This window comes from Ambystoma mexicanum, chromosome 8, assembly GCF_040938575.1.
Source record: "Ambystoma mexicanum isolate Mex_15411 chromosome 8, UKY_AmexF1_1, whole genome shotgun sequence".
NCBI lineage: Eukaryota > Metazoa > Chordata > Amphibia > Caudata > Ambystomatidae > Ambystoma > Ambystoma mexicanum.
Window position 1 is genome coordinate 156,557,721 of NC_090929.1, and position 10,738 is coordinate 156,568,458.

Sequence of the window (10,738 nt, forward strand, 5' to 3'; positions counted from 1 at the left end):
TTCTGGGAAAACCATGCCTGCAGAGGCCGGTGCTCCCGTTAAACCCGTTAGGTTGGACCTGCCGGGAGCCCCGGCCCCTGCAGGCATTCCCGTAGTCTGGACAGACAGACTTGGAATGAGGCCCATTGACAAAAATCTGTTTTGATACAGAGTTACTGATTTTTGGTGGTCATATCACTGTTATGCAATTTGATAGCTTCATATCAGATGAGTAGGCTATAACAGCGCCAGGAGACCCAATTGTGGGTAGTGCGTAACATATAAATGTGGCATGCACACATTCGTACATACAGCAGTTCAAAACATCCCTCAAGGGGTATTTTGTAAATTGTTCTTTGTTGTAGCTGGTTAAAATGTCAGTCTGTAACAAAGGTACACTGACCACTCAACAGATGGTGGTGTTCAGTAGTTGTGCTTGAAGTAATCAGTAATGGTTTTCTTGGACTTTATCTATAAAAACAAAGTGGGCGTGCTGAGCTATACACCTTGTTATTTCCAGATGCTGGTGTTGACTGTGATAAAAAGAAAAAACTTGTGGTTGCTCTTGAACAGCTGTTCCCTGCTTCTCTGAGCCAGTAACAGGCGATGCTGTGATAAAATAAAGCCCTCTGCTTTGTCTGTCCAGATTAAGGGTGGCTGGCCTGGAACCCTCCAGATGTTCAATGAAGCTCTAACATTATTAAGTGGTGTGGCATCAATCAAGTTGTAGGCCACAACATCTGGAGCATGGCCAGTGGCGGAGCCAGGGGGCGAAGGGGAAAGGGCGGCAGCCGCCCCCACCCGGCCCTTCCATGGTGCCCGATGCACCCCGAGCAACTTCCTACACAGCTGGCGCTGATTGGAAAGAGAAGATAAATCACCCTGTGAGTGGTGTGCTGCGCCGCACAGGATGGTGCACCACTCACAATTTTTAATTATTTAATAATATCAGCACTGGGTTGCTAATGAGCGCCAGCCAGCGCTATTATAAAATAAAAAACTGTGATTGGGGTGCCATCCTGTGCGGTGCAGCGCATCACTCACCGGGCTGCCACGGCAACCAAGTTGTTGCTGTGGCCCACAAGGCGTTGGCGCACCCCGAAAGAAATTCAATCAATTATTTAAATCCGTTGTGGGCGCACCGTCCCTGCGCGCCAGGCCCAGTTGACGATGTGGGTGGGCCTCTTGCTGAGAGCAAAAACAGTCTCAGGCACCCGTGTTACAATGGTGACAAAGAGAAAATTAATAGCCACTGACTATCATGAGACAGCCAGCCAGCCATCAGGGAGCTTAAACACTAAGGGGTGGATTCATGGAATATTTGTGCGCCAGAATCGGTGGCGCAAGTGAGAAAAATCCAGCACACGTGTGCGAATCGCACGCAAGCGATTCATGGAAGTCTGTGTGCGTGTTTCTCCAGGGACCTGTGCATAAACTGCGCATGGCGCACACGGGCGCACACATCACTGCGACATCCCAAACGCTGTGCGCAATGCGCACAGCAAAAGCGCACAACGTGTAGCGCACACACCAAAAAGGAGGCAGAACACGTGTGAAAATGAGGGCGTAACTGGGGAAGTACTGCTGGGAAATACATGGAACGCCCACACGCAAGCGAACAACACGTATTAATGGAATCGAATAGGGGAAACCCGCGCACACCAAAACACACGCATAGGCGTAAACATGTCTGCCACATGAAGGCAGACGGAAGCGGCCCGCGCAGTATAAAAGTGCATGCAAACAACAAACACGTATATACAGCTACGATGAATGTCCCATTTCTAGCAGCAGTGATCGCGGGACACCGCAGGAGGAGGAGAATAGCCAGGCCCCACATTTTTTTGCCCAGGACCAGCTTTTGGCAGGTATAGGTTTCCAACTCATATCATCCTAGACCTGGTCACTGAGTAGGAGGATGACCTCACATCACCCACCTTGTGCTCCCAAGCACTGAGCCCCTTGGAAAAGGTGCTTAATGTCCTGCATTTTTTGGCCACTGGATCATTTCAGCGGACAACTGCCATAGCTGGGGGTGTCTCACAGCCCACGCAGTCACGCTGCCTACACCAGGTGTTGGCAATCATGACTGCGCGCCCTCAGTCCGCAGGCACATATACATGAACCTGGAATTTCCCCGCTCTGTTGTTGCCCGCTAGCGCATTATGGCTGCAAGTGTAGTATTTCATGCTCACTGGTGACATCCCGTTTCTCCAAGCTCTTACCAGTGCACACTGCCCAATTGTGTTATTAAACCTGCTCAAGGTTCATACTGGTGATATACACTCAAAGTATCCTCTTCTTGTCTGATTATCCTCACAATGGTCCTCAGAATACCCTAATAACTGCACTTAGATTGTGACTATTTGTTTGCCCTTTGCCCACACCACAAACTATAATAGCAACCTAATTTAAGTGTATGCTGTTGAATGCCTCTCAGTTGATTATACAACCCGGTGTATATACTCTAGTCATTGCTAGTCCTGTCAAATCTAGATGCCTCTTGCTGTGCGCATTTCAGTCACTGCTAGGTCTATCAAATCTAAATGCTTCGTGCTGTGTGCATTTCAGTCACTGCTAGGTCTATCAAATCTAAATGCTTTGTGCTGTGTGCATTTCCGTCACTGCTAGGTCTGTCAAATCTAGATGCCTCTTGCTGTATGCATTTTAGTCACTGCTAGGTCTGTCAAATCTAGATGCCTCTTGCTGTGTGCATTTTAGTCACTGCTAGGTCTGTCAAATCTAGATGCCTCTTGCTGTGTGCATTTTAGTCATTTCTATGTCTGTCAAATCTAGAGGCCTCTTGCTGTGTGCATTTTAGTCATTGCTAGGTCTGTCAAATTTAGAGGCCTCTTGCTGTGTGCATTTTAGTTACTGCTAGGTCTGTCAAATCTAGATGCCTCTTGCTGTGTGCATTTTAGTTACTGCTAGGATTGCCAAAATTCTGATGCCTTTTGCTGCGCGCACCCCAGTCACTACTGTATTGTGAAACCTAGATGCCCCTTCATTCTCTGCCTCCTTCCAATATGTGCACCACTAAGAACTGCCTCACATACACACTTTGCTCCCTCATTAGGACAACACTATTACCATAACAATGGCCCAGACCAACACCACACTGTGCAACTTGCAAGAGAGAAACATGCGGCTCAAAGCTAGACTGCCACGTCTTTATGACATTAAAAACAAAAGAACGATTCCTCCAGGATCCAGATAAATTCTGACTGCTCCCAACTACAACCCGTCTGCCCTAGCTGCAGATAGACGACCCAAAATACAAACTCACCGCCCGCAGGTCCAGAAGAAGCCTAACCCTCCCTATCCGACTCATAGAAGAAGAAACTACATCCTCTACCTTGTCAGGAGCCCTTCTCAATGTGAGATCCCTCGCAGCACGCAACACAGAAATTGCCGACATGCTTTCCACAGAAAATTTAGATCTTCTTGCGATCACTGACACATGGCTCCATGATGCCGCAGGTCCCGCACTCATGATTGACATACCTGACAATTACAATATACTACGAGCCGATTGGCCCAACGCTAGGGGAGGTGGCCTGGCCATTATCGCCAAAACTAAATTAGCTGCTAGTCTTACCCACCACCCAGAAATCACATCTTGTGAACTTCTCTCGCTACAATTCCTATCTCGAATAACAGTACACTAACTGTCCTCTTGGTATATAGACCGCCAGGCCCACTAGGTAGCTTCGAAGAAGACCTATCTAGCCTCCTAAGTAATATCATCAAAGCATCCACCCAGCTCCTTCTACTAGGTGACTTTAATTTGGGCTTCAATGATGCTGAGGATAAACAGGCCTACTCCATCCAATCTATCTTAACCGATCACGGCCTTACCCAAAACGTCTTAGCCCCTACACACATGAAAGGTCGTACACTAGACTGGATAGCTAACTGAAACTGCACTACCACCATTTCTAATATACTACCACAAACCTGGACTGGCCACCCCCTTATCTGTTTCTCAGCTACTATAGAGCCCCCTAAACTAGACAATCTGGAAACAGCACCACCCATGCCCACTAGAAACAAAAAAGATATTACGGCTGAAAAATTACTTCCGCTCCTCCTACCAGATCTTATGGCTAGTACTACTAACACTGACCCAAATACGTTAGTTGAGACATTTAACAATACTATGTCCAAAGCCTTGGATGCAATTGCCCCTATCAAAGAACGCAAAAGTAAACGAAAAGCCCATCTTAACTCTTGGTTTACCCCCCACCTCAAAGAACTACGAACCCAAAAACGCAAACTACAAGCTATTTGGAGGCATACACCTTCAGTTGAGAATTAAACACTACTTGACAACCTTGCTAAACAATACAAGAAGGAAATAGTCCAAACCAAAAAAGACACATTCAATGAGAGAATCAGCAAAGCGAATTCTAACTCTAAAGAACTCTTCTCTATCCTTCGGGAAATGGAAAATCCGATCGCTCCCATAGACAATGTTCCCAGGGACAAACAATGGTGCACTAGTATCGAAAATGCCCTAGCCAACAAAATCACAACTCTTCAATCCAAAATTGCTAAGGAAAAAGCTTCCTTGAGCGCCACTGTAACCCAGACTACCCACTTGCCTGATACTCCTAGAACAGTCACCCAAATCAATCGCAAACCATTCAGATTTTCCAACATATCCATATTGGAAACTGAAAAGGTGATATCCTCCCTGAAACCATACAATTGTCAAGGCGAAAGCGGCCCTGCACAAGTCATTAAGGGCGCAGCCAGAGACTTAGCACCCTTCATAGCTAAGGTAATTAACGCATCCTTTAGAACTAGCACTGTACCCACAAACCTTAAAGAATCTTGGGTACTGCCCCTCCTTAAAAAACAGACCCTTGACCCAGCCATCCCTACTAATTACAGGCCCATCACCACAGTACCATTTCACCCTAAAATTATCGACAGAGTAGCCTACCTCCAGATACAAAACTATCTAGAGACAAACCAACTACTAGGATCGCGCCAATCTGGATTCAGACCACTACATGGTACTGAAACGGCCCTAATTGACCTTAAGAAACAGATCGACGAGTTGAAGGATGAAGGTAAAACAGCTATGCTCCTCCTCCTTGACTTATCGGCGGCCTTTGACCTGGTGGACCATGCAGTGTTATGCAACCACCTAGCGTCAGCAGCCTATTTTTCAAGTGAAGCTATAGCTTGGTTACAATCCTTCCTAGCCAACCGGACGATGAGAGTGTTTTCCCCTTCAGCTTTTGCGGACCCAATACATATCACCTGTGGCGTCCCACAAGGTTCATGTGTCTCCCCCACAATGTACAATATCTTCACTAAGCCACTCTTCGACAAACTTGACAGACTGGAGATAACCTACACTAACTATGCGGACGATACGCAGATCCTCATACCACCATCTGGCAACTTTGTCGAAGACACAGCACTAGTAAATAAGATTTACCTCCTCATTCAGGCATGGATGGCCTCCCACTGCCTCTGCCTGAATGACGACAAAACAGAGATACTGATCCTGGGTTCCAACTCGAACCTTAAAAAACTTAGCCCCAATTATCGTGCCTTCAACATAGATGGCAATATAATTAAAGTGGCAACTGAGGTAAAAACTCTCGGTTTCTACCTTGTTGCCACACTATCTCTCAAAAAACAAACAAACTCCCTCGCCCCTCCATGGCCTACACCTGCAAATTAATCAGGGCTTGCAGACCTTACCTCTCCAAAACTAACTGCATCACACTAGCCAACGCCCTAGTAATGTCTAAATTAGACTACTGTAACGCCCTCTATACGGGCGCCAGCAAAACTATCATAAACAAAATGCAAACACTACAAAATAATGCTCTTAGAGCAGCTTTGGACATACCCCGCAGAGCACACATATCCAACATTAGGAAAGATCATCACTGGTTAAAAATTAGCGACAGAGTTCTACTCAAAACACTATCCCTCACCCACAAAGGACTGAACAATGCCGCACCTCCATACATTTCGGCTAGACTAACCAGAAAATCTTTCACATACCACACTAGAGCCTCCAACCACCTCTTACTCGAAATTCCCAAATTCAGACTAACAAAAATCGGTGGAGCCAGTTTCCCTGTCAAAGCTGCCTGTGCCTGGAACGCCCTTCCCTCTGCACTGAGAGCTAATTACCATACTCGAGTTTTAGACATCACGTGAAAAATTGGCTCTGGTCTAATGACAACTAACAAACTAATTCTCTTGGCCCGGATTAACCACTGATTAAAGACTGTAAATAATTACCATGATACTTCTGATCCCAGATCTGACTTCCTCTTTGTATAGGAGCCCCTCTCATCCTGTACCCTTTATACCTGCTTATTAAATTGTTAATAACACTTGTAATGTATCTTCTGTATGCATCCTTTGTATGTAACCTAAGCTCAAGTATTCTTGTAACTGCTGCGCCCGGCTACCCCTGGGTTTGGGGGGCAATATCAAATAATAAACTAAACTAAACTAAACATGCCCAGAACACCCGCAGAAAGGCAGGTCGGGGTCCAGGACTTTTACAGGGTGGCACACTTCCCCAAAGTGCTCGGTGCCATAGATGGCACCCATGTGGCCCTACGTCCACCTAGGGCCACTGAGAACATCTACAGCAACCTCAAGCACTGGCATTCCATCAAAATACAGGTTGTATGCGATTCCCATGGAATCATCACCTCTGTCTATGCAAACTATCCTGGGTCTACCCATGACAGTTTCATATACAGAATGTCCGCCCTGAGCCGTGACCTGGAGGCTGGGAAGCATGGCGACACATGCCTTATTGGTGAGTACAAATGTCTATGCACACACATGAATGTCACACATAGACAAATACACAAACCCAACTAATGACAACCATCATCACCTCCCCAGGGGACAGTGCCTACCCTCTAGGCACCCACATGATGACACCAATACGGAACCCTACCAGACCACCCCAGGTAAGATACAACGCAGCCGATATTGCAACCAGGGGCATAGTGGAGCGCACATTCAGAGTGCTCAAGTCATGCTTCCGCTCCCTGGACCGCTTTGGCGGGCAGCTACTATATGCACCCCCAGTAGTGTGCAGGATCATTGTGGCAGCATGTGTCCTACACAATGTTGCAACACGGCGCGGCGTACTGGTGGACATGGTGGTGCCCCCACATCCCCAACCACATGCACAGGTGCTGCTCATGGGATGGGAAAGGGCACGTGGCGAGGCAGCCCGGACCCAGTTTGTGGCCACATTTTTCACCTAAAATCCCACCCCAGCGGAGTGCACACAGGCTTGGCACATACCAGGTGACAATCGATGATGACAAAGAGACAGTCAAAAGTCACAATCTTACCACCCTGAGAATGTTTCCACGGAAGGGCTACATTGTGTGCATCCCTAGCTACTTAAACATAACCAATCCGGTGTGACCAAAAGGAACACATGCAAGGTGCATATCACACCACCCCCTTCCAAAACAGGCCATGAAAATCTCTGGAATGTCACCCAAACCCTCCCAACCCCCATCACCCTCGTCGGGCAAACCATGACATGGCATGCAACAGCAAAAGAGGAAACCAAATGCACAGCACATGACAAATTAGTCACAAAGTGCCATGTCATAAATGGAAACAAGCCCGAGACAAACAGTCCTGACATGGAATCAGATGAAATGACTGACCAACAACCTCCCACACATACAAAGTCATACACAAATGCATGCCACCAGTGGTACCATCAACAAAAGACAGAATGCCTGTTGGAATGCCATTGGCCAATCCAAATCAGCAAATCCCAAAACCGTGTGCTGTGTGTGTCCCCTGCAACACAGCGCTCAGCACACAGCACAGTGAGCAGCCATTGGGTTGGGGGTACACCTTGAGCATCATATAAAAAAGGACAAGCAACTAAAATTACCCAGTGACGCATGTACACGATCCGAAAATGGTAAGTGATCATGCGCTGCAGGGACAAAGCATGGCAGAGAAGGCAATCTGTGTGCACATGTGGGCATGGATGGGTGCTTGTTTGTGTGGTGGTGCATTGTGTAAGTGTGTGCATCAGTAGGGACATGCACTCAATACATGCATGTGAAATGAAGTGAGCCTCAGTGTCCTGTACACATCACATGTGAACATTGCCCATGTGTACACCCCAGTGTGTCAAACCACTGAGAGCAAAAACAGTCTCAGGCACCCGTGTTACAATGGTGACAAAGAGAAAATTAATAGCCACTGACTATCATGAGACAGCCATCCAGCCATCAGGGAGCTTAAACACTAAGGGGTGGATTCATGGAATATTTGTGCGCCAGAATCGGTGGCGCAAGAGAGAAAAATCCAGCACACGTGTGCGAATCGCACGCAAGCGATTCATGGAAGTCTGTGTGCGTGTTTCTCCAGGGAGCTGTGCATAAACTGCGCATGGCGCACACGGGCGCACACATCACTGCGACATCCCAAACGCTGTGCGCAATGCGCACAGCAAAAGCGCACAACGTGTAGCGCACACACCAAAAAGGAGGCAGAACACGTGTGAAAATGAGGGCGTAACTGGGGAAGTACTGCTAGGAAATACATGGAACGCCCACACGCAGGCAAACAACACGTATTAATGGAATCGAATATGGGAAACCCGCGCACACCAAAACACACGCATAGGCGTAAACACGTCTGCCACATGAAGGCAGACGGAAGCGGCCCGCGCAGTATAAAAGTGCGTGCAAACAACAAACACGTATATACAGCTACGATGAATGTCCCATTTCTAGCAGCAGTGTTCGCGGGACACCGCAGGAGGAGGAGAATAGCCAGGCCCCACATTTTTTTGCCCAGGACCAGCTTTTGGCAGGTATAGGTTTCCAACTCATATCATTCTAGACCTGGTCACTGAGTAGGAGGATGACCTCACATCACCCACCTTGTGCTCCCAAGCACTGAGCCCCTTGGAAAAGGTGCTCAATGTCCTGCATTTTTTGGCCACTGGGTCATTTCAGCGGACAACTGCCATAGCTGGGGGTGTCTCACAGCCCACGCCGTCACGCTGCCTACACCAGGTGTTGGCAATCATGACTGCGTGCCCTCAGTCCGCAGGCACATATACATGAACCTGGAATTTCCCCGCTCTGTTGTTGCCCGCTAGCGCATTATGGCTGCAAGTGTAGTATTTCATGCTCACTGGTGACATCCCGTTTCTCCAAGATCTTACCAGTGCACGCTGCCCAATTTTGTTATTAAACCTGCTCAAGGTTCATACTGGTGATATACACTCAAAGTATCCTCTTCTTGTCTGATTATCCTCACAATGGTCCTCAGAATACCCTAATAACTGCACTTAGATTGTGACTATTTGTTCGCCCTTTGCCCACACCACAAACTATAATAGCAACCTAATATAAGTGTATGCTGTTGAATGCCTCTCAGTTGATTATACACCCCGGTGTATATACTCTAGTCATTGCTAGTCCTGTCAAATCTAGATGCCTCTTGCTGTGCGCATTTCAGTCACTGGTAGGTCTATCAAATCTAAATGCTTCGTGCTGTGTGCATTTCAGTCACTGGTAGGTCTATCAAATCTAAATGCTTCGTGCTGTGTGCATTTCAGTCACTGCTAGGTCTATCAAATCTAAATGATTCGTGCTGTGTGCATTTCAGTCACTGCTAGGTCTATCAAATCTAAATGCTTCGTGCTGTGTGCATTTCAGTCACTGCTAGGTCTGTCAAATCTAGATGCCTCTTGCTGTATGTATTTTAGTCACTGCTAGGTCTGTCAAATCTAGATGCCTCTTGCTGTGTGCATTTTAGTCACTGCTAGGTCTGTCAAATCTAGATGCCTCTTGCTGTGTGCATTTTAGTCATTGCTATGTCTGTCAAATCTAGATGCCTCTTGCTGTGTGCATTTTAGTCATTGCTAGGTCTGTCAAATCTAGAGGCCTCTTGCTGTGTGCATTTTAGTCATTGCTAGGTCTGTCAAATTTAGATGCCTCTTGCTGTGTGCATTTTAGTTACTGCTAGGTCTGTCAAATCTAGATGCCTCTTGCTGTGTGCATTTTAGTTACTGCTAGGATTGCCAAAATTCTGATGCCTTTTGCTGCGCGCACCCCAGTCACTACTGTATTGTGAAACCTAGATGCCCCTTCGTTCTCTGCCTCCTTCCAATATGTGTACCACTAAGACCTGCCTCACATACACACTTTGCTCCCTCCTCTGGACAACACTATTACCATAACAATGGCCCAGACCAACACCACACTGTGCAACTTGCAAGAGAGAAACATGCGGCTCAAAGCTAGACTGCCACGTCTTTATGACATTAAAAACAAAAGAACGATTCCTCCAGGATCCAGATAAATTCTGACTGCTCCCAACTACAACCCGTCTGCCCTAGCTGCAGATAGACGACCCAAAATACAAACTCACCGCCCGCAGGTCCAGAAGAAGCCTAACCCTCCCTATCCGACTCATAGAAGAAGAAACTACATCCTCTACCTTGTCAGGAGCCCTTCTCAATGTGAGATCCCTCGCAGCACGCAACACAGAAATTGCCGACATGCTTTCCACTGAAAATTTAGATCTTCTTGCGATCACTGACACATGGCTCCATGATGCCGCAGGTCCCGCACTCATGATTGACATACCTGACAATTACAATATACTACGAGCCGATCCGCCCAACGCTAGGGGAGGTGACCTGGCCATTATCGCCAAAACTAAATTAGCTGCTAGTCTTACCCACCACCCAGAAATCACATCTTGTGAA